The 25,825-nt window shown below is 40.4% G+C and overlaps 1 protein-coding gene across 2 annotated transcripts in view; it reads right to left on the reverse strand.

The window, feature by feature from the left end:
- filip1l (filamin A interacting protein 1-like) overlaps nt 1–25,825 on the reverse strand; it is a 72,980-nt gene that overhangs the window by 14,567 nt on the left and 32,588 nt on the right. Inside the window, exon 1 of one of the 2 annotated variants that reach the window (XM_044344613.1) lies at nt 38–164. The exons of the other annotated variant lie outside the window; for it this stretch is intronic. The gene's annotated coding sequence lies outside the window, so the exon portion shown is untranslated. Of the gene's footprint in view, nt 1–37; nt 165–25,825 lie in introns of those variants that run through there. 2 annotated transcript variants of the gene reach the window in all.

Raw genomic sequence — 25,825 nt, forward strand, 5'->3', positions numbered from 1 at the left:
AAATCCAGAGTTTTGTAACAATGTTCAGTGTGCCTACCTGTGCCAAAGGCTTTCCCTGCTTCACTGCCATAAGCTCATTATCTTGCCGTACAACACCCGACCCTCAACTGTTCCTCTGTGTGTGTGTCTCACTCTCTTAGTAGCTGTAATGTGGGCATTCCTGCAGTCAGACCAAACAATAAGGGATGTGCTCCCTGCCTATGGACCATTACATCATCAGCATGTCCTTATATGGAGCTTTGCATTGCAGAGGCTCGCAAGAAGGGGGTGTGCTTGCTCGTAAGTGTAACTCTCTGGTGTGTGCATGTGTGTGTGTGTGTGTACATGTCTGAGTGTTTGAGCGAGTCTCCTAAAGTGACTGTTTAACTAAAGGATGTGGCGGAGAAGAGGGGAAAGGTTTTTTCTTGACGTATGTAATGTGTGAAATATCTGCCTGGTCTGTCACTGCTCCGCAGGCAGGGCAGTAGGTGAAGAGAGACAAGGAGTTCGAGTTACAGTATTTCCTTCTGGTTCTTGTCAACTTAAGTCATATATTCAACCGAAGAGGGAGGAAAAAAGAATCAGTTTGCCTGTTCGCAAGGTTAATAAGAAATACTTGGATGAAGATTTGTAATTGAGACCAAAACTACAGAACAAGACAAGACATGTAACAAATATCTCTGACATGTGAATTATATATTCACACCGCACAAGAGATCCCCTGACATGTTGACAGTTTCACTGAAATGGTTTGTTAGTCCTGACTGAAATCATAGGAGTGTTTTTAGCTGCTAGCCAGCCGGTAGCTTAGTCTTAGTGAGGAATGCTAACACTGCTAACATGCTTGGAAACACAAAGTGAAAACATTTTGTCTCTGATATATTTGGGCAGTGAAAGAATGTAAGATGTCAAGGTAGGAGATAAACTCATAAATCTCAAAATTTCAATGTATTTGTTCTTGCACTTGTGCCCCTTCAGACCCTTTTTATACCATAAATTCTTTTCAATAAAATTTAGTATATTACCTAAGTACACACAGGTGGTAGAAGAATTCAGATTTGCATTAAATAAAATGAATGTAAAGCCCTGTATTCAGAATTTTACTGAGGTAAAACTACAGAAGCATTATTACAAAAAATATATTCATTGTCAAAAGTTGTGATACAGCTATTGTCCAATCTGTAACATTACAATGCATCATATTGTTTAAAATTAACACATTTTTTTAAATGTATAAAATCTAAATCAGCCAGTTAACTCATTACTTAAGTACAGTATTGGGTAAATGTGCCAAGTTATACTCCACCACCAGTATACATTATCGTGCAGCCAACATTGTGAGAATAATATGACGCAAAGGTAAGGTAATTAAACACCTTACCTATGGTGTAAAAGCGTCTTTAAACTAATGGCTCTGCAAACAAATTAATGGATTTTCATGCAGCAGCGTAATCATAGCTTAAGCCGGCCAACAACTCTTGTTATCAGTGGCACATTGTTCACTTCTAGTCTTTATTTTCATTATCAGATTTCCCTCACCTTGCTCATACATTGTTCAGACCATAGCTGCTGACTAAATCATCCATCTCTTAAAAAGTCTTAGCATTGTGTGTCACCTTTTGTCATATGATGGGTGCAAATTTAATAGAGATTTTTCAGGGAGGTTATAGCTTAGCTGTCAGTGTCTCTATTGTCCTGAGGAAAAATGTGCTCTGTTTACTCAAACAATGGGACTGGTGACACTTCGTGGTGCACGAACATATTGGCAAGTGAAGTAGTGACACAGATACTTCCTGACAAACATGGTGCAAGAAACAACAGGACCTCTGTTTGGTTTGAAGGGACAATGCAATGACATGCAATAAGACAGCAGATTAGACATATATACGTATCAGTTTGTTGGTATAATCTGTCATTACATGCTTTCAGGCAGTACATTGCAGCTCTAAGTGAGCAGTGTGAGCAAATAACAAGGGCAAGACTCTTCCTGTCTCCTGCCCGCTAAATAAAATATGTCATGGCTTCACAATGGCTGAGGTCACTGTTACTAAACGTTACGAGCTCTGCCAACCAAACTGAGGGAAACAGAGACTTGCTAGATTAATTTTTAAGCTGCACTAGTCAGTATTATTATGTAAAAATGTAACCATGTCGTACTGCTTTGACCAATGCAGTGACGCAGGTTAAACCCACATTAAGTGAACTTCATCCAACCTGTTTTATCATTAATTTTCTGCTCTGAATTATGAAGTTACATGTCAAAGTTTCAATAAAGACGGGGGGAAAAAGCTGGCATATAATAGATGAGTCAGTTTTAAATCCACAAACATCTACTAACCGCCTTCAACAATCTAAGGACAAGTTTAAATCCAGAAATGTGGAACAGAAATCTTCCGCCTTTAGCCAACAGTGTACTCCGAGCAAAATTTAATTGGGTGTGTTCTCAAACTGCTGACAAGTGCAACACTGCGAGCAAACGTCAGCATACACACTCGTAGTCTGTTGGTTTAATGGCAGACGGAGCAGCTTTCGTGAGTCGCGGCGGGAGCCAGACACGACTTGCAAATTCCTAAAAAGAAGGAAACCGAAAACATGTGGCTCGACGTCTTACGTTAAAAAAAATTGCAATTAATCACGGCATCTCAACCAATTGGAGGAGACGGTTTTTGGAGGACAATGAATGAAGCTGTGTGAAAGAGTCTGGACGGACGGCCTGCGCGCACAACGCAAATACGAGCCAAAGATAACATGTCTTTTTGATCAGGAACTCTCAATTATGCCTGTGCAAACACACCAAATTTACTTTTGTTTGGAGAATACAGCAAAACTTAAACTTATTATTCAACACACTGAGCAGGGTGATGCTGTAGAGCTTTTTTGGGGGGGTACTGTATGGTAATTGTGTCAAATGTGTTGATGACAGCTAAAGGCCGTGGGATCAGAGGCTAGAGGAGTTGGGAGTACAGCCGAAATGACGAGGTTGAACTCCCCGCTGAGACCGAACCCTCAGCTCACTCTCACTCCTCAAAGAAACCCATTCCTGTGTCCACTTGAAAGTATGACAGCTCGATTGCTGGGAGAGATTTTTTTTTTTTTTTTCCTGAAGCACTTAAGAGTCTTTAAAGTAGCATTGAAATGAAATGCTTTGCCACAAGGCCATGGGAATTGGGGAGCTGTAGTGCACGCTTAGGTATAAAAGGGTTGACTTCAGGCAATTTAAAATGTAATATTTCACAATCTACGGCTCCAGTGTCATCGGGTCCAGCAACTGCCCACTGAGGTTTAAACTATGATGTATTTTAGTTTTGTGTTCTTTCCCATTTCCCTGCAACAAACAGTTTGTTCTTGGAACAAACAATTCGGTCATCCAAAATTAGATTCTATTTCTAGATCTGGACAAATTTGGGGCCCTTTAGTACTGTACACTTGAAACAGATGTCGGGGATCAAACACAAGAGCAGGCCACACAAACATGTTTGCTGTGACAAGCCTCTGCCAAATGACAAATAGTGGGGAGATGAAGATGTAATATGTAACCTCGGTGGGATGACTACAGCGCTGACAATATGCAGAAGAATGTAGAGGTTTGGGATTTGGTTTGGATGATCAACGTGTGCGGTTCTGCAAGGCAGTCGTTAAATCCCGAGGCACGGTCTCCCAGCAGTTCAACATGCTTCCTTGTTCTTCTGAACCGGCATTCTCTGGAAAGTCCAAGTGTCCAAATGACAAACCATGAGCTACTTGGAAGAATGAATGGATGTGAAGCAACAGGCGATTTATGATTGGAGAAACCCGTCATAGACCAACTTTGACTTAGATTTAATTGGATGAAATGCCGCCTACTCGTACATCTTGGCCAAAAATGCAGTTGACTACAAAGTTCAACCTGTCTCAATATAATGCAACAGCCTCCGACAAGCTCCCGTACTGGCTAATCAAATACATGCAAGCACACCTGTGATCTTTTAAAAAAAAAAGGGGGGGATAAAGTTGCCGTGATAACTTTCCAGAGTTGTAAAATCCTTTCTCATAGTATCATAAACCTCTGTGTTGTGTTTTGGCACCTAATAAGCCTTAAACCTTATGGATATATTATCCAAACTGGACTTATATTTGACTGGATTACATTTCAGCTTCTTGTCTCCACCTGTATCAACTCGCCAATGCAACAGGTCTGAGCGCTCAAACTTCAAAAACCCTTGTCTTCTACTTGTAGGGTTATGTGAGTGAACGCATGATATGGGATATCCCTGATTTCTGTTACTGCCACAGTCCCGCCAAATGTGACAAAAAGTACAGCTGTCGTATGTATTGTAGCGCTCTGAAGTGTTGTAGGTGCACATTTGTGTGTGTATGTGTGTGTCAGCTGGCTGATAACTGATATCTAGCATGACTCTGATAAACCATTAATGTCCAAACCAGATGGAAAGTGGAGTTCTAGCAGACCCCACAAAGGTTTCATACCTGTGTAGCAGTGTCTGTCTTTTTCCTATCACCCTGTAGCTATATGTGTGAGTTAATTATCTGATCAACCGTCTGAGACAAAGGCGCACACAGTCACCTTCTCCGCTGACTGCGATTTCACGTTCGCTGTGATTTCTTGTTGCATATCAGACAAAGTGCCGCTCTGCAGCCGTCACAGGCGAGGCCCGGTCTTGCCCTGTACGCTCAGCGCTGTCTGACACACACATGCTTGTGCGATACGCAGAGCCCAGAGGCTGATTACCTGACATACATACATGACATCATCGGCTTGTAATCAAATCCATATGTGTCCTTCCCTCTTTCCCCTCTCTCAGTCTATCTCTATCTCTCACTGGAATTCTTTCGCTCTTTAATCCACCCATGACTTTGTCTCCACGTTCCTCGTTCTGTTTGTTTTTCTTTTATTCCGTGCCCCCCCCTCCCTCTCTCTTTTAGCTTCTTTCTCCCTCACAGTCTTTCTCCACCTCTTTTTTTTTTTTCTGTCTGTTTCTTGTTTCTGATCTCAGCCTGGGCCTCAGCATGGGCTCCGCCGTTAAAGTGGAACGTGATTTTGATTGCCAGGCTAAAAACTCTCATGTGGACGTTTGCTGGCCTTTTATGGCCAAAATTGTTTTTTATGGCCATTCTCTGGCTGGAGACCTTTGGTTCATTGTTGTGATGACATGTTGTACACATCCAAATAGTTGTAATTGCCTGTTAGAGGTGGGCGTGATTCGTATTTAAACTGTGTTCTCTTTTTCTTTATTGCGCTGTCTTTATGATTTCATCTCGTTTTCATGCTTTTGCTATCTTTAGTTATTTTAGTCTATGCCACCCTTACAAACTGGCACCAAAAAATTTTGCAGAAGAATGTCTATTTGTGGCACAGACTGTGTTTGTATTTCTATGTGCTTCAGGGAGGTTTCTAGGGCTAAAAGCATGTCTACTGCCCTCATACCAAGAAAAAAAAATTGGATTTTATTGGGTTATTTTTCTTCACTCTCGGAAGTTTCCTTCAATTTTCCCTCAATAAGGTTTGATAGTAATGCTAAGAAGATATTTAATTGCTCTTGTATTACATATTGGATTTGTTTAAATATGTATTTATTCACCCCTCGGCCCCATTTATATTACAAGATTTAGTCTGTTGAGTCTGAGTGTCTGTACCTGTCTCCATAATTCACTTTCACTGTTACATAACCAGGATTTCACAGCGTGCGCAACCTCAAGAAACCCATACAGTACTGCACTTTTGTGCACTTTATTGTTTATCTGTCTTACTTGTGTCCTTTTTTCTTTTGAACTGAAGGGTTAAACATTTTTTATGTGATAGAAAAATCAACAATTTACAACACATGCAGTCAATACTTTAAATGTTAAAAGTTTAAGATTCCCCATTTCTGGTGCAATAAAATTGATAAAAGACCTGTTTTAACTATGACAAAACAATGACAATGTCTGTAAAATCTCCTCTATTCCCTTTATAAAGAATATGAGTACAAACCTTATAGTTCTGCATGGGTTGAATAATTGAGACAAACATTTTTGGGGTGGTAGAGGTGCATGGAAGCCAATTTTTCTTACTTCTTGAAGGAATAATCTTGTCGTTTTTCCTCCAACTCCAGCGATAGGAACAAATAGTTCCCTATACCCAGCTGCATAACGAATGAAACACGTCACCATACAGAGCAGTAGGCAAGAATCAATCATGCAGCTTCAGATTGGAGGGCTGGGCCAGGCAGACAGGCTGTAATTTGCAGACTAACAATAGCCATTGCCTAACAAAGGATCACACTTGTAGTGAGAAATTAAGAAAGATGTTTTCTTGTTTCTTCTGTGTGTGTGTGCGTGCGTGCGTGTGTGTGTGTGTGTGTGCAGGGCAGGCGTGTGTCTGCTGCCCTCAATTGGTACAGCTGATAATCATTACCCCTCAAACACTTCGGACTTTGATGTAAATCGCAAACACTTAAGGAGGATGTTCCGAGTGCTGTTTGCACAGGCGTGGTGCTTTTTCAAAGCCTCGGGGCCACACATCAACCGCCAGCCATTACATGTGCAGTATGGCAAGAACTTGGCACCGGCTGGCTTTACAGAAAGGATCATAGACTGCAAACACAAAGGCTGTCACGTGTGGTGAAGGAGATTTTCAGAGCTGAAGCTTCTGAATAGCATGAAAATGGAAATGAGCAGCAAAATGACCACATGTGAGACACTTCTTTCACTCCCTGTTGTTCATCTGTCAGTCTCAGCTGCTGGTAGTTTTTGCATTTTGTACAAAACATAATTTCTTAGAGAGAAAAAAACCTAAATGTTGGATCTGATTTAGACTTTGCTGTGGTGTTTTCATTGGCATGTTAACACCTCCCAGAGAAGTACGTGTCCTGCAGCATTTATCAAAGCAATTAGAGAGCCAGAGCCTTAAACTTCCTAAAGTACATAGTGATGATTCTTGGAGCTTCACACCCCGCTCAAACAATGACAATAGCTGCACAACAAGAAGATGGATATTTTAACTTGGCAGCAAATGCACAGGAAGAGGGAAGTGATACACACACACACACGCACACACACACACACACACTAATCTATCCAGCTGTCAGGTGAGCAGGGTGGATCTCCCTCTAGAGACTCTTTGATGGTTTCCTGATGGATTAGCATTGATCTCAAAACACTCCATGGAGGCGGACAAGAGCGGCTTTCTATCAGATTTCAAGGAGCTGAGTTTTCTCAAATTGTCAAGTCATAAAGCCTGAAACGTTCCATTCCTGCCCCCCCCCCATCCCCCTCCACACACACACACACACACACACACCTGTCTGCTCGCGTATCCACTTGTAAATCTAACATATCGAGCTATAAAAGCTGCATTTTCACATCTATCTCACAGACTCCACCTTCCACACGGATGACTTGTTTTTCGCCGCTGAGCAATTAATAAGAAGGCGGAAGCAGTGCAACCACTACCTGGCTAATCTCTTAATGTTTGCCTTCCCAGGGGCAACATCCACATCCCAGCCTCACCTCTGTATTAATCAGCCCTTCAGCCTGCTCCAAAACAAAGGTTGTATTTACACAGTTGGAGATAACCGCACTTCAAAGCTTTTGGTGCTGAGACTGTGTTTAAGAAGGGAGCGTACATATCTAAATGCAGGTTCAGCCCTAGAAAAAAAAAACTGCAGTGTCACCACCAGCCAATTGAGTTTTAAAGAAAATGCATGTTTTTCAGTATACTTGAAATTTTTGTGTGTGTAAAACTGCAGCAAGTAGCTTTCAGCTTAACCACTTAACTCTTTCCGACACACACTTTGTTATCAGGACAAACAAACATCTGTGGTATATGAGGACGCATACAACAGAAGAAACAGAGAGAATCCTGAAGTCTGCAGTCATTGCTGTGTATCCGACTCCTACACAGATATCACTCTCATTTACTCATTCTCTGACTTATCTACAAACATTGCCTGGCATTTTTAAACACAGGAAATGTGTTTCCTAATCTGGTCATCCTTTCACAACTGCATTAATGGAAAAAAATCCAAAAAGCCCTGTCGTCTGCGAAATTCGCTACACTGATAACGGGGTGTCAATCACGTCGCCATTTTAACACTGGACAGAGTGACTGTAAGAGACATTTCCAAAGGCTGATTGTCAAAGAGGAGGATCAGTTGGAGTCAGAGGAGACGAGGAAAGATGGAGGCAAGTTTTACCAAAACAGGGAACCAGAGCAGAGTACTAAAACATAGTTTTGGTATTTGGTAGCAAGGCGTCATGATGCTGTTTGAGAGAGATTTTACATTTGAGTACGACTTTGTGCCTATGTAAGGTGTTTAACTGGCTCAGAGGGAACTTGTTCTAGCCTTGAGTTGGCTCATAAAAGTGATTCCTAATACTTTTGGTTTTTTACACCATCATTGGGTTTAGTGTTGGTATTTCGTCCCTTTTAAAAAAAAAAATCCAACATGGCAACACTCTTCTCTCCTCTATCTACAGAGAATATAGAATATAGTATATATATAGTCAGTTTATGACGTGCCCATATTCTGTTTTGTCAGTCACTCTTCATGTTTCTAAAATGATCTCTGTCATCTGTCTGTCTCTGTCTCCACAGTCTCCCACTGTACTATGACACACCCCTGATGAAACTCACCAGATGTCCTCATTCGTCATTTATCTGAACCCTCTCATAACGCTTTGGCTTCCAAAGAGGAGCAAGAACTCAGATGACACACATCATTTCTCAGAAATAATGGCTCACATGTGAGGGGATTAGAGCGATTAGGAAGCAATGACAGGTGATCTGTTACATTTAATTGGAAAATGTTATCAGATTACAGCAAATAAGAAGTTACTGTAAGTGATTTACACACTGTATGATGGAAATTTTGTCGCTAAAAACCTGAATATAACCGTGCCTTACATACAATATGATTAATTATTCTTTAATCAGTTGAACCAGTCAATCTGCTTGCCAGAGCTGCAGACTTGAGACTTGGACTGGAGTCAGATTTAGGTCACAAAAGTTGGACTTGAGACTCAACAGCTATGAGACTTGGCTAACGATACTTGAGACTCAATACCCTAAAGACATACAAGTTTTTGTCAACTCTTGACAAATACTGGAACAGTAAAAAGACAGCGACAGGTAGGCCTTGCATGGCTACACACCTTGAATTTTTAATCAGAACGAACTCAAAATGAACTATGGTGATGGCGGAACAAGTGTTGTATACAAAAGAAGTAGTGGAGGCAAAGAGAGCTCGGGAGAGAAGTTCCATATTTGGCCAATCATTGCTTGAAGTGACTGTAACTGTTGCGTTGTTGGTCTCGTAAAGTTACAGGAACATCGTCACTGAAAGAACCTGGTGTCAATTATTAAGAAATAACTGGCTTTGAAAGAAAAATGTTGTTTTAATAGTCAGAATTCAGAAAGATGAAGATACTACTGACGCTTTCCAGTAACCTTCACTGACTGGTGACCCTTCAGCAACCACAGCCCATTATAACAACTTCCTTTACATGGTTTATAACAAGTGTTTCTTCCTCTCTTTGTTTCTGTCTCTTCCCTTTCACGTCTTCCTCCCTGTCTCCTGTCTTTTCTTCTCCCTCGTCTTATCTTCCTGCCGCTTCTCTCAGCCTTTCCATCACAGCCCACCAGCTGCTCACTCTGGATCCTCCCACTCGCCGCTCACCTCCTTGTGCTCAAGAGGAATGTAAATGATAGTGATTCGGGATGTCGGGTGTGACACTGGAATTTACTTTAGCGAGACAGAGCGGTGATGTACTGTGAGTCCGTGAGTGTGTTTGTCTGTCTCGGTGCGTGTGTGTGTGTGTGTGTGTGTGTGTGTGTGCAGTCAGGGTGACATCACTCCCCTCCCAGAGTGCTCAGAGGGGATGAGACCCCGGCTGGGCGGTGGTTTTGGGATCCTGGACACAAACTCTTTCTATGGTCTGCTCACTTCCTGTTCGAGCATACAGCTTTCATTATCCCAATTACTTGGCAGCTGTCCTCAAATTGTCTCTGACTCCGAATTAAAGTGAGGAGAAGCAGACTTAGGCTCGTACTACTTAGTTGCCACATCATCGCTTCAATTTCTCATGGATTGTTGTATGTCATCCCCCACATCTGTATTTGTTTCAACATTTTTATCCTTTTAAAAGACATGATTTCATTGGCTGTGTGTCATCCTTTTGTCCCGTGTGTGTTATTTAGTTAGATTGTCATGCAGGGGAAATGCATTTAATTAAATTGACCAAATCCCTTGTAGCATCAACTGACGCTTGAAGTTGGAAATAATAAGATGTTGCAAACATTATGAGGCAACTTTCTGCCTGTCTCTCATGTATTTTGGATCGTACATTTTTTACGAATTAACAGAAATTTGTGCTTTTCCACATGGGACGCACCAGGATGTTGGTGTTCATTATAGTCATCAGAGTTTCCCAGCGTTTAAAGGGATTATGTGGATTCATGCTCTCAGCAGGCTTGTGCTAGTTGTAGGTTTCTGTTGCTTTTGTGAGATGTGTGTCCAATTATTATTATTTAGCAGGTCTTGCTGAATATGGCGTAAATTCCTGGTTCCCACTGACAACGATCATATGATTGGTCCGATATCTGTATATGGGTGAGCACTACAATATTGTTTTTATCACTTCCAACAGTCATACAGGCAGTTGGAGGCAGTTGTAAGAACTTGCAAGTGTTCACATCATCTCACAATGAGGGTTTTAAAATACTGTGCTTTGTCAAAATTACATTATATCCTTTAACTTCGGCTTTAGTGATATTGAACAGCAGACTCTGGCTGATTAGAGGCGTCCATGTTTGTTTAGTTTTCAGGCACTAACATATTATTAGGTGCCAAGTCAGAGCTTTTAGAAAAATCCCAGTTGTAATTCAGACTTGGAGGTTGACTTGACAGCTATTTACAAGTCGGAAACTTGTAAACTCCAATATGACATGAATGCAGCATGTGTCCCATTGCTATGTTACTCTGACTGCTGATACCAGCTACCAACAACTAAGAGATTACCTGTTGCTGTGAGTTGTGACAGATTAGCTATTTGCCAGCATAATAACCAGACTTGTGAAAGAGAGACAGCTAATGCTACTCAGTGCTTTCCTGTGATGTGGTACAAAGCACAGCGCTGAGTGTGCAGGAGCTTCTCGTGACTCAGAAGGGGTTGAAATTACACGAAAGAAAAGTAACAGCTAGTGGGAATCATTGCTAAAGGGGACAGATGTCTTCAATCACTACCAGTGCTATTTGGGCTTGTTGAAAAAGGGGAAAAAACATCTTGAGTCAGTGTTTGTAGGTTATACGGGGCCAAATGTCAGCGCGTCTCCTAGCAACACTGCTTGTCGAATGTCAGTCAATCGATGCCTGAAGCTTAGATGCTGTTTCCATAAATGTGTTAAAACCTTTATCCTCTAAAATATGCACAATATTCTCAGCATCATTATTGTTTTCAGTTCAGTTTTAAACAACACTGCAACTTAAGTGATTAATTGTAAAGAAAATGATGAAAATCTCAGCAAGTTTGGTGCAGCAAGGCACAATTTTTGTTCAAAACCCTCCGAAAAAATCCATCTAAATATGTGTAATCCATCTAAATATGTCCAAATATGTGTTTACTAGAGCCCGTAAGTGGATTTTTTTTTTTTTTTAATGTTCTTCTGGTCAACTTTTATCCTGCAACCTTTGTTAAACAGGTCAGATTTGCACACTTTCATAGGTGTTTCAACTCTTTGCCATGCCAGTCCATAAAATTTGAAACCTCTCAGGGAAATGGGGAAGAAAGGAGCATGTTGGGGATACTGTGGTACAGTGCAGCCTCAGTGTTTTCAGATCTCTTGGCTGCATTAGGCTCCCCATGGCAGAAAACACTTATAACGTTGATGAAGTGCACCGGTGGGATACCTTAGTGCATGTCGAAGGGCTGCCTGAAAGGCTTGGATCAGCAGCGTTATTAATGAAAGGACTGAATGTTGGATTTAAGCCCGTCTCTATTCTGGGTGATGTCACCGTCTGGATAGACACGACCAGTCTCACCTCAGTGACTGAACACAACAGATGGCTCACATCTGGAGGGATTCCAGAGAGTCATTTTAGCACTCAGGGTTATGAGGTTTAGCTTTGTCCACTGCTTTTGCGGTGATGATGAGGATTGATGGTGATTTTATTTTCTTTCAGTGCAATTAGCTCTGGCAGGGTGCCTAGTCTTGAGAGGTTTACAAGATACGTAAAAAATGTAAAAACATCTGTTGGCGTGGTTGCATGGATCCGTATGTACACTCCTGTCTTGTTTTTTGTACATTTTGTAACATTAACAGTAACTTAAATAACTGCGGAAGCATATTTCTTTCCTCATAATGTTTATAGATTTATAAAAGCAAACCCAAACAGCTTTTATATCACACTTGCGGCCTTTAGTGAATGTTATTTTATCTCTTTTCTCTTAATCCTCTGTTTCATTTGAGACATTTCAGATGTCTCAAGTCAGTCTAATTATTTGGCTGTCCCATGAGGTTCAAGTGAAGAACAACGTTAATGTGCAAATACTAGCAAGGATGATGGATGTTTTTTCAATAGTTATTTATTTAAAGAAGGATTCAGATTGCATTTTGTATGACACATTGATTTCTGCAACACTCTGCAGCTCATACTCTACATATATACCCGGGAGATTTCTAATGCAACAGCAGTCTTGTGCTGTTGGCCACTCAGTAGATCCACTTGAGTAGTTGGGGCTTAACTGGGGTTTAAGCTCCCAAAAGTTGCCCGAAGGAACCCAAACAGCACTTTTTGAGCCAACAACCTTCCCATCGCATGCCTCCGTTTCCAGCCTTCAGGCTCCCAACGGCACCCCAAGACCTCAAGTTCGGGGAGCCAGATGAAACAAGAGCATATATTTGTGTTTGTGGCTCAAAACAAATACCAAATCAGTTTTTTTTTTGATTGATCCTAAAACGCATTTAATTTTACCCTTCCCAGCAAGAGAAAGGCCTCTATTTAAAATGTAATATTAAAATCTGGACGCAGTGCAGTCCCTCTGCAAGCTCGCCAAGGCTTAACAGGGCAAAAGAATAGCTGCTAAATCAGATTTTAATGTTATTTTGGGTCAAGCACAAAACTGGCTGTAATATACAGCTTCTCGAAATATGAGCTCATAATTTTCTTTGTTTGAAAAAAACAAAAAAAAAAAAACCTAAAAGGAGTGCGCCTTTGGAATGAGCTCATGCTATACTTACATTAAATTAGAGAGATCCAGGCATAGCATTTATTCTGTCTTGTGTTTGCTCTTTGTCCAAACCGCAGATACCGTACCTCCTCCTTGGCACACTTCACAAGAACCCTTCTGAAATTGTTGGATGCAAACACATTATAGGTGATATGAGAACAGAAGGTTCACTGAGACGCTATGATACTTGTGAACTGATAATAAAACAACACATAGTTTCTTTCTGGAAGAATGAGATAAGGGATTCTGTATTTATTGAGATGACCAGACCAAAGAAAGAAAGAAAGGAAGTGTAATTTTTTTTATGTTGTGCTCTACTCTTTGCACAACCCTCATAAGGGTTAAGTATCCAACCTTACTTGTCTCCTTGCTGACATGGATACTTCCTCTTTCTTCCACTTCACTAAGCCATGAGAGGCTCCTGAAACTGGATAGACCCTTTAAACCCTTTTTCCACCCTTTAGTCATACTCACCCACCCACCCTCCAAACCTCCTCTGTCACTGCCAAGAGGATTTGCTTGGTTTCGAGCCCAAAAACATTTGTCCTGAGATATCAGCCCCTGGACTTTGACAAAAGTCTGATTTCATCACTCTAATCTTTTATGGCGAAGTGCACAGGCAATTTTAAATCCTGCAGCAACCCCATCAAAATATTATCTGCAGTACAGGACGTCTTTATCCTTCAGTGCTACACGGGTATCAAACTAAGTGCCAGACGTTCGTGGCTGACTGAGGCTGCAGCTCCTCACCAGGTCAATGCAACATCAGGAGAAGAGGATTTTTTTTTTTTTTTGAGTAAAACCTTAAACTAAAGTGACTGCATAATTTAATCTTGGAAAAATACAGTGTAATTGAGGTTTTGGGCTTGCATCAAAAGACTCTTTCAATCTGGAAACGACTTCTAGGAAGAGTGCGGTTCAGAGTTTCGGGCGTAGGAAGGTGGATGTTGTTTGTTTTGCTGTTATGACGCTGCTGCTCAACAAGCGCATTCTACATCTTGCGGTTCTTGAGTATAAATGATTAACCATAGGAGCCATCAAGCTTGCTATACTGGTGTATTAATTCGCTTGGCGCTGCTCTCGTCTCCTGAGTTTCTACCATAAAAAGACAGAATTTAGTTTTATGTTAAGTCATGCATATTATTGAGAGTTAAGTTACGTTTCTGCAGTGTTTTTGCAGAGGCTTGGTGGGCTTGTAAAAGATTAAACTGTTGAACATTGCTTCCACATTCTTTCATATGAAAGATATTTCTCACATTACTCACAGATACATAAATAAGTTTTATTATTTTCCTTGAGATATTTAAAGAGGAATAATTACCACTAAGGGAGAAGGTGTGTCTGAAAAGATAATGTTTACCCTCGCGTCTCATCTGAAATACACCGATGCCAACTATTCTCCAGTGTCATAACCTTACAGGAAAAGGTTCTCATCAATCATCCCTAGCACCTTGCGTCGCAATCGGCCAAAGGGATGGAGGAGGAGGAAATTTAAAACCCAACCGTGGTTCTTATTTCCTAGTTTCAGGGAGTCTTGTCAAAGCAGGATGCACTGGGACAGGGTGGTCCCTCTGACAGCTCTCTATTGTTCCCAGCCAAAGAGCCAATCCCCAAAGTTTTAAATTTTGGTTTCCATATCGTAGCTTGACACCAGACCACCTCAGTCTCGACAGGTCCTCCTCGAGCTCGAGCGTACAGCCTTGAGATTTTTTTTTTTTTTACTCCCACACTAACCGCAAACTCCCTCATACTGTATGTTACACAAGGATTTATAACACCGGAAATCTGATACTTTCAAATTCCTTTGATGAAATGTTGAAGATTGTAAGATAAAAAAAAAAGGGCTATGAGAATGCAGCTCCTTTAGCTACAATAAGAAGCTGCATCCACAAGTAACCAAAAACAGTAGCTTTGTTTTTCGGTTGCTATCAGACCACACACACCCACCGGCAACACATCCTCATAATTAAATGACATAGTATAGGATCTGTCCCATAGGACTGTAATATAGCTGTTAAAAAATAATGATGCTTTCTGGTGTGACAACGCTGTTGTTAAAGTCTGGTTAGGTTGAGGCACAAAAACCACTTGGTTAGGATTAGGGGGAAAGATCATGGTTTGGGTTAAAAAGATCATTTGAAACATGGTTTATACTTCCTTAAAGTTATGCAACCTTTGTCGTCACGGCAACAGTAAACACCATTACAGTTTTTAAAAAAAATGTCCTGACTTGCGGTTGGAAACATGACGCTTGTGGTTGGAAACGGGAAGTGAACAGTGGTCTCCTGCAGCAAAGTGCATCTAACTATCTAGCCATCCACCCAACCCGCTTCCTCCTAATAAGGCAAAAAAAATCATCTTATCAAGTCAGTATAATTGAACTCCGTCACCTCACCGGATCATAATTACTATGGCTGTTAGATGGCGTAAACATAACTATAGGTTGTTTTTGTCAGGCCTGAATTTTAAGACCTATACTGTCATTTTTCTTGCGAGGACGGGCTGATCAGACGAACTTCGTCAAGGAAAAGTAAATTGAACCCTGGTCCCAATAAAATTCCCTAATAACCGTTACCACCTCGGAATCAGTTGCTTCCTAACACCCTGAGAAAGTTACGAGAGCTATTTTCAATTTTACACAAATCTCATAAAATCCCAACACTGGCTTGCAGACACAGTGACTCAAGAAATGGGGATTTGATTAATTTGTGGCAGAATATCTACAATATCGTACAGTATATCTACATTTTAGGTTTCCAGCTACTTGTACTATACTAGAAAATTATAGAAACAAATCAAATTCACGTTTCAAAGTATAACCAAGAGCCTGTTTTGTTTTAATTATCTCCACATCTCATTGTTTTTCTAATGTACAACATATTCAACCTCACTTTGGCCTTTTATTACATCTTCTTGATCCCTTAATTTGTTAATAATGATGATTTGGTTTCATTCCCTTAGCGAGGTTCTACATAAAGTGACAACTTTTTCATTCAAATACCAATAAAAAAAAAAGGGAAATATAATAAATGGGTTTGTTTGTTGTGTCATGGGAGTGTGATGAGTTGAGTTTAAGGCGAGGCAAAAAAGGCCACAACATTCGAAAGTGACGGCAACAATAGTGGCATAACTCACTTAACTTCTACCGCATGACAGGAAGCTGTTATTAACTGCTTTGTTTACACAGCGAGCTGTCCTCGGTCGAGATGAGCAGCATATGTTGGGATGGGAACTTCCTCAAATGAGACTTGTAGGCAAAGATTTCCACACTGTAATAAAGCGAGAACAAAAAGATAACCAAAAGCTATCTTTTCTGTGCCAAATAACAGTCCCTTAGGTGGAGTGTTGTTGCCTATTTTTTCTTGTTAAGCTGATTCTCCCTTTGGTTGAAACAGGATATGAGGTCATGAGCTGTGCTGACATGATCGGCCTCAGTAGACTCATTTGCCAGACTCTTGCCAATTACTAAACTTTCTTTTTTAAAACTTTTTTTTTTTTTTAACATTCATATCTAAAGTAATGATGAACGCAAGCTGTGGTGTGGAAATTAACTTTTCATGCACTTCACTTTGCCTTCAGGCCTTAATTCTGACCACTTTTTGGCCCAAATAATGGTAATAATTTATTTTGGCCACCACCCCATTTTGCACTCATGAGCAAAACAGTTGATAAATGGTTTATAACAGACTATAATGTAGTAGTAGGCTAAGATAAGGACATATTTAAGTGTTTATTAATGTAATTCTGTATACATAAATTATAGCAATAACTCCCTGATTCAACTCCATGATTAAGATATAACACAGTTGCAATCTTCAGCTTTTTAGAAACTTGTGTTTGTTATAGTAACTATATTTATTAATTGAGTATTTATTTATTCTCTATTCTCTCTTTGGAAAGTAGATCTTAGGTCAAAAATTTTAGTTTTCAAAGTTAATGAATGTTCACATGAGTTTTGAACACATTTATAAACAGTTTCAAACCCAGCTGTGAATGATTTGTACATGTATATAAACAGTTTACTTCTTTTGTGTAATCATAGTGTGTATCTCTATGTTAAATATGAATAATACTGTGTTACCAATGATTCAGCTGCTTCCATACCAGTTATGGAAGCTTCATAGCAGAAGTTACAGTATAATTGTAGTCAAATAATAAATAAACATTGAAATGTCCTTATATCTGCTTACAACTACAGTGTTTAATAAAAAAATCTACTGCTTTTAAATGCTAAATAGTCCTGAACCATTTACTTATTACATATTCATCATGTTAATAAAAAGTGCAGCAGTAATCCTGTCTCTGTCAAAAAGAAAAGGGGGGAAAATTTCACCACATTGATCCACTTTCCCTGTTTTCACAATTCATTGTGGCCACGTCCAGATAGCCTATTCGCCACAATGAGACATTTGGAGTTGGCAGATCCAGGCAGGCTCTTTCCTCCCTCCATATTTCACTCACTATCTCGACACTGACTTGGCCGGGAGTGCAGGCACAGCCTCATTGTTCAGACACCGCAGCTGCCAGCTACGAGGACGTAATGTGTGAGTTCTCGCTGTCGCTTCCTTCCAGCCTGACAGGATGGGAGGGAAAAATGGCTCTTGCCTTCCCTTTGCCATGTTTTGCCAAGATGTAACTCAAGGAGGTGTCTGCTAGAACAAATGTGAGAAGAAGGTAAATCAGAGAGATTAGACCTCGCTGGCGGGTATATATATCCTCTACAAGGTTTACATGTCAGTCTTTAGATTTTCTCTCTTGCCTGTTGCAATTTGAGTCACGCCATCATTCGCTGTCTCCAGCGCTGGCAGAGGCCACGCACGGTTCACAGCAAGCGTAGAAATGTCATGCTAACTCTACATTAGCTGCATTTTTCCTCCTTGACCCTGTCCCTCCACCCTCGGTGCTATTTCCTTTCACAAATAGAAGATTAGCTCATACATCACTCCTGCAGATTTCCAGTCACCATAATGATCGTCAAGCTCTGTTCAGTCAACCATTCAGTTGTTTCTGCTCATTTTCAACCTTGACAAACGTTTAAAGTAACAAATAAAGTGTCAGGCTGCTTTAATAACACTAAGGCTCAATTAATTTTATTGGGAAACTCAAGATTTTGTATTTAGCCAAACTTATATGTGCAATCTTGCCATCACAAAGCACTATGTCACCACTAATTGTCCCTGTTTTGCCGCTCTTTCATTGAAATAAGATCTTTACAGAACTGCCATTAAGTGTTTTAACTTCGTCTAGCCCCATACGTAAGCCCTGAGGTATTCACGATCAGGCTTTTAAAGGAGAAGTGCACTCTAAAATTAAACAGTTCCATGTAAATACTGGTTCGCGTAAGGATTTTTTGACAGTTTTCACTGCTCTCAATTTGAAAGAAGAAGCTGATTTTATAGATTTCTTTTAATTTTTCCACACTTTAAAACACCAACCATGACACCGAACCAGAAAACGTGCCTATTTTTCTATCACTTGTAAAACATCGCAGCTAAAGTCGAACAGCTCTAGAAGCAGTTTCCTGACTAGATGTCATTACTATTAGGAACAGCATACAGTATGTAAATTCTATTTTAGGTTAAATCCTTCTCCCTCTATTAAAAAAAAAAGCCCTAAAAAAGGTTGGAAAAGTTCGAGCAGTAAGTCTTGCGTCTATGTGGTCGGTGAGGTCTAATCGCTGCATTCTGTCAGAGAGATGTAATCACATTACGCCATGCAATGACGACTCTCTGGGCGCAATTACCACCCAGTTTACAGATGTAGTGAGCGATATGTTGACAGTCTCACACACACTTTAAGGTAAGAGAGCACATGTAAGAATATGCTTTCATGTTAGGGCTATCTGTTTTACGTTACATTTGTCTCCCAGCATCTATTGATGTGTACCTGCACATCTGCAGTGCAGAGTTGGTCTGAGTCTGGAAACTGTGCATCTCCATCAGGAACTAGAACAAAATAAACCTCTTGACAACTGGTTTGTTCCATTATACCAAAAAAAGCTTTGCTCAAGGGAACACCAATCCACATCCGCTGCAGATTTGTTTCCCAGCCAGAACACAGATCCACAACCAGAGCTTCAAAAACTGTTCAAATGTTGTGTATTTACAGTGTTTTAAGCCCATGTTAGCTAAAATTACATGAATCTAATGCAGGCAAGCGCTGGAAAAAAAAAAAACCTGAATACTTTGTCGATTTTCCACTAATAAATTGAGGCAATATGACAAATACAGGGTCTGTTTTCTTTCAGTGTTTGTAACATGCATAATATGAAAGCCCTAAAGGCCCAAAATACATCTCAAGTACATGTTTTGTTATCACAGAACGTCCATTTTCACTTTTACAATACATCTGAGACTGAGAAAAACATGATTATTCCAATAAATCACTCTGTAGAGAGTCAGTGTGCTACAGTTTATAGATAAAGTTGTGCAATTCAACAGCTTTAAAGGTTAAGTGAAAGAAAAAAGAGGCTGGCTTGTCTTAATACCATCAACCTTGTTACAGTAGATTCAAACAAATGAGCCTGAGGTCGAGGACACTGTGGAGCAATCTGCTCGCTATCTGGCCAAAGCAGGGAAGGGAGTGTTGGCTGACCAGCCCGAATTAGGTCAGTAGCCACTCATTTTTTCCTACGATGTGGGAGTGATAGTGACGAGAGCGTGGATACACAAACGTAGGCGATGCGATGCAGGAAAACAAAAGCACGGATTCAAGCGTCTTTTTACATTCCCATCCCAGCTGTGTTTGTGGATCATAACTCAAGATTACCCAAATCTTGACATTTTGTGTTTTTATTCACTTATTATGACATCAACAGTGTTATTCTTTGCCTCGTCTGATTGCTTCTGTTCAGAAAATATTCTAAAAATAATAATTTATAGTGTAACACACACTGAGGTCATATTTTATTAAATGTGAGCATAAAGAAAACAAAAACACATGTTACAATTAAGGTAAAACTGTCAAAAAAAAATGTAATGAAGTGGAAAGTACAATATTTCCATCTCAAATGTAGTAAAGTTGAAGTAGAAAGTGGCAGAAAAATGATCTAGTTAAGTATAAATACTTCAGAAAGTATATTACTTGATTAAATGTACTTTACGCCACTGACAACTCATCCAAATAATCTAATACTCTTTTATGGACACTTAAACAGTACAAATGTGTTGTCCAGTCCAGAACATCGCATCATTTTTTGGCAACTGAGCCGCCACCCATCATCAACAAAAATATCAATAACACATTAATGATCGTTGCACTGCAATGCCTTCGGTTTTTGTTTCACTCAGTGTTTCCTTTCTCTGTCTGGATTTAATTCATCCTGCATGCATTCAGTGTTTTGTTGCACATTGTCGACTAAACTGGAAGACATTCTCATAAAGTTTTACCAACCGAAGTGCTAAAAGCTAAAACCATTTGCTCTTGATTTCTGAGGAAATGAAGCCCAGCGAAGTGCTGACGTATTTGGAGACGAGGCAGAATGTGTTTTGAAAGAGCGTAAAGGAGGCGGCTGCTGCGTGTCATCTGTGTGTTTTAGAGGGTGTCGCTGAATGTGACATATTTGTGCGATTCCTCACCTCAACATGGGGGTACGCTTGTGGGGCTTCAAAGCATACAACTGCAACTATCTGAATAACGTCATATACAGTAGGCAGCTTGAGGAATAGCTTTCCTTCCCTTAAAAGGAAATGTTTGACACAGAGCTTTAAAATATATAGAGATGTGTTCTTTCCTGTAGCAGCGTCTAATAAGCAAAAGATCATGTGTTTTCTCCTGATAGTTTGAAAGTGACCAGACAATTTCTTTTCACATTTCTACACATCTCTAATCACATATCTCATCCTCTCATCCATCAAATCCAAATCTTGAACCTGGCTTTGAGCAGGAATGTGTAGTATGCACCAGGCTGAGACATTTTTTTTTGGGGGGGGGATACAGGTGTGCTTTTTCCTCAGAGTCAGGAAAGACGTAACAGACCTTCGCTAAGAACTCAGCAATCATATGTCAGCTACAGTTGATGAATGAGGCGGATTTCTGTCTCCTCACCAACAGTTTTGGGAGTACTGATAATATCTTAACGACGCATAGGTGAAGACAGATCCTGCTCATGCATGCAGTGGAATATGTGTATATACAGTATAACAGCTGCTTGGCAACTTCCTAAAACATGCTGTCATTTGTACAAAACACTGTATAACTTCTTTTTTTTTTTCTGCAAAGTTCACAACCTGCCTCTAAGGTGAACCTGCAGAGACAGGAACTCTGATCATTAATAACCAAAAGTCCCGGATCGTAAAAAAAAAAAAAAAAAAAATCTGTTCTGTTTCAAAGAACAGGGCAGGTCTGGATAATAAGCATCTCAGCGATGATGAGGGCATCGCTGAAGAATGTTCTAGATCTGATCCACATGAGTGAAGTCACCACTGCTGCCGTTAAGTCAACCAGATGGCATGAAGATATATTGTGTGCCCTGCAAATCATTAAAGATGAAGAAGGAAGGTCATGTGGTGTCAGCTACTGTTATTTTTATCTGTGTTTTTAAAAAAAGCACAGTGACAGTTATGATGGCTCATGGTGCCAGTAAATTGCGTCAACACACTTTTTATTTTGTATCATCTGCAGCTCAGTAGAGTAACGCAACTCTGCTTTCCTATCATAGATCAGATTAGGTGGAAGACAGGGAGGGCGAGGTAGAGACAAGCAGCACTTAGTTGCAGGTATGTTTCCGTAGTCTCTAGATAAATGTAGCAATGTGGGATTTTTTTCCTGGGGGAGGGACCCCCAGCTCCCCTGTTTTATAGCACCCCCCCCCCCCCCCCCCCCCCACTTCTCAAACCAAATTTATGCCCTTGTGGGATGATTTGTCATCGCACAGCTTTGTTTCTATGGCAAAATCAAAACTGTTGAACTTCCCCTGCTAAATTAGAAGCTTAGTCCTCATAAAGACCAACGTGTATTGTGCAAGCATTGTGACTAATAAAATACTGAGAATTGCAATTTCTATCTTGGGAATCTATGGGAAAGTACACACATCTTATTAGTGTGAATCATGACATTTTGCTCAAGTTGAGTGACATCCAACACTCTGCAGACATCTGATGTCAATTATGCAAGTAAGCTTTAGCTGTCAAATAGTCCAGTGGGTGCACAAAATAACAAACTGCAGTAACTACCGGTTTGGTACAGGTTGGTCAGTGTTTGATTTTCCTTTCCCTATTTTGGTTTATGACAGTAGTGAGACCCGAGGTCCAGGTTGTGAACTACTGCTGTAAGAGGTGTTAATTTGACTCGGTGGTGACTTTTGAGCACGTAGTTTGTGTCGTTGTCAAACTTTAAGTTAATTGGCCATGACATCTGAGCACTGTTTGCCTTTGGTAATGTTTTTCTGTTTATGATTTTTAGGGCTGCAACTAATTTTTATTGCCAATTAATGTGTTGATTATTTTCTCGATTAATCGATTAGTTGTTTGGTCTATAAGATGTCAGAGAATTGTGGAAAATGATCACTGTTTCCAAAGCCTAAGCTGCAACCTAACATGGACTTGTTTTGTCCTGACCAACAGTCCACAGACCAAAGAGAATTTGGCCATTTTTTCTTAGAAAAATTGCTTAAATCGAGAAATCACTCAAAATAGTTGGTGTTTGTTGGTCCGTCTGTCCACCACTTTGTCCCCGTGTCATATCACAAGAAATGCTGAATGGTTTGCCATGAAATGTTGTGCATTTCATTGTCCTCAGATGATGAAGCCTACTTTTATCTCTGGCGCCACCATGGGTAGATATTTGTGGTTCTGAGTGAGATGCTTGACAACTATTGGATGCCATGAAATCTGGTCATCCTTGTTTCCCCTCAGGTTGAATTGCGTGTGTCCAATACTTTGGTTTACGACCAAGTACCTGCAAACTAATAACATTCCCATCAACTTTATTTTTTGTGCATAAAAATAAAATATTGAACGGGGTAGGGTGCCGCTACCGTGGCTGTAGACACAGAGTCTTGTTGTAACTTTTCCCCTTGCCATGTTTGAAAATTTTGCAGTGTTTTTGATGTGTGGCTGCCAAATTAAACCTTGGCACAGGATATGTACACTTGATCACCAATAAAAAGAAACAAAAACATTAAAATATTTAAAAAAAAAACGTAATGAAAAACCCAACCAACCAGCAACAACAACATTTCATTCAAAGAAACCTGGACTCAGTAATTCTAGATCTTTTGCCTCCCTTCTCCCTTTGGTATAAAATGATCCCAGACCAGCTGGCTTTGTAAACATGAGGGTGCTGCATACATTTTACTGACATGACATCACAGGATTTCGAGGTATTCAAGTTCATGTTTCATGCCTCTTGCTGTCATCTGCAGCCATCGACGTTACAAGTTGCCTGGTGTAGCTTTAAATGGTAAAGATAGCAGGATGAATCGGAGGTTTGACTCATAGGCTCATATTTCTGGGTTCAGTGCATCACATGACAACATTAGCTCAACTCCTCACACTAACATCACTCAGTATGTTTCAAACGTGAGCCGGGATTTAAGTTTTTTTACGCTATGCATGAAACCAGAGGATACAGATGGCCATAAAATTCACTCCCTGCCCTTTAGTTCCCCGCAAAAAAAAAGAACAAAGGCGAGCGAATTGCCGGCTGTGGCGTGTGCAGTGTATGCAGTGTGTGTGTGTGTGTGTGTGTATCTGGGCGCTGAAGTCATGTTTAAAGTAACATCTGTTGATGGTTAGGATGCCGCTCTCGCTCTCACACCCCTACTGCTGCTGCAGTACCCAGCGTGCAATGAGGTCATCACTCACAGACGGCCGCTCAATTGACAATTAATCAGAGGGGAACCAGGTACATCCCCCATACCCCCTGCTTAGATTTACATGCTTTTTAGGGCTTCCAAATAAAGGGTCAGTCAGCAGTCAGAGGCTTCCTGCTTTGAAAAGGGGTCAAAATAAAAAAGGCAGCAGGAGATGAGGAGTTAATAAATATAGTGGTGTGCTTTTAGAGAAGGTTTTGTCAATTCCCAAACCCTGCTGCACATTACCCCGGGATGTAATCACAACTCTGTGCTTTCCAGGGCCCAGAAAAAAAGGAAATGATTACATCAAGCTAAAATGCATCATACAACGATGGATTAACGAGAGTGAAATTAAAACCTGGTGCAACGCTGTGCCTCTCATGCTGTACATGGAAACCTCTTTCAAAACACTGAGCACTGTTTTAGCTCTCCTCAAACAAGTGATAAGTGGATTTTCCTTTTAGAAGTCAAAGCTGTTTTGGGGGGTGCTTGCAGTTTTTCTAGCTCTTTGTAATAATGCTCTGAGCAGAACAGAAGCCACTAAACAAACTCTGGGTTTTGTGCTTGGGCAAAGAACTAAAATGCCGTTTACTCAAGCCCCTCTGGGATTCTCTGTTTCTTCCTGCTTGAGGCAGTCTTGATGACATGTCTACCTCTACATCTTTAACTCGTCAGTGGACTGTTACATGACAGAAATATATCTTCTGTTGGTCTTGTTAAGGCCTTTTCGTGATCAGTACTGAGTGATTTAAGGCACCACTGTCAAGGCAAGAAAAAGGAGCGATCCAACAGACAAACAGGTTTTAAACAAGACAACAGTTCAAAAAGCTTAAAATGAACTCAGTGTTGCCAACTAAGTGGCAGAAGATGACGTCACAGGAATATCCATTACATCATTACATAATAATTTACATACAAGATTAAAAAAGGAAGATTTTTTTAAAAACAGTAATTAAACTCAACCTAACTGACTCTAACCAGCTTTTCCATTAGGAACTTCATTTTTATTCATTTAAACCTGAATGCACTTTAAAGGACCAGTGTGTAGGATTTAGTGCCATCTAGTGGTGAGGTTGCAGATTGCAACCGACTCAATACACCTCCTTCCAAGTGTGTAGGAGAACTTACAATGGCCGCAAAACTTGCAAAAAATACGAAAGGCGTTCTCTAGAGCCAGTGTTTGGTTTGTCTGTTCTGAGCTACTGTAGAAACATGGCAGACTCCATGGAAAAGGACCCGCTCCCATTGTAGATATAAAGGGCTCATTCTAAGGTAATGAAAACATGAGTCTTATTTCCAGGTGATTATACACTAATTGAAACATACTTATGAATATTATATATATATATATGTTCTGCTAGATGCCACTAAATTCTACACACTGCACCTTTAATATTCATGACTCTCTTGAACAGTGAGGTGCTATGGTCTGCACAGATCATGAGGGTTTCCTTACTAGGCTCGCTAAAAGGGTCTTTGAAGTCACCAAATCTAGCAAGAAAGTTGGTAACACAGAAAGAGCATATCCCTCTCTGCACAGAAAACTGTGTGTGCACAACTACAGCAGGTACGGTAGGTAGGTTTATCCAGTAAATTGTGCAGCCAAACTAACCTTTGTATGATCTTCACAAGCATGTGTAACACCTACTGTTCACTCTCAGCGTTGGATGCTTGTTGGTGCTTATTTATGAACCGAAGACTAACAGAAGCTGAACCCCCACATGCACACTCACTCAAGTGCATACTCCTACAGCAGTACAGTATAATATAACTCTTAATTATCCGAGTGGTTGCAATAAAAAATATAATGCCTCATGTGAGGATTGTCTGAACAAACAACTGTGGGAG

This window comes from Thunnus albacares, chromosome 24, assembly GCF_914725855.1.
Source record: "Thunnus albacares chromosome 24, fThuAlb1.1, whole genome shotgun sequence".
Lineage (NCBI taxonomy): Eukaryota > Metazoa > Chordata > Actinopteri > Scombriformes > Scombridae > Thunnus > Thunnus albacares.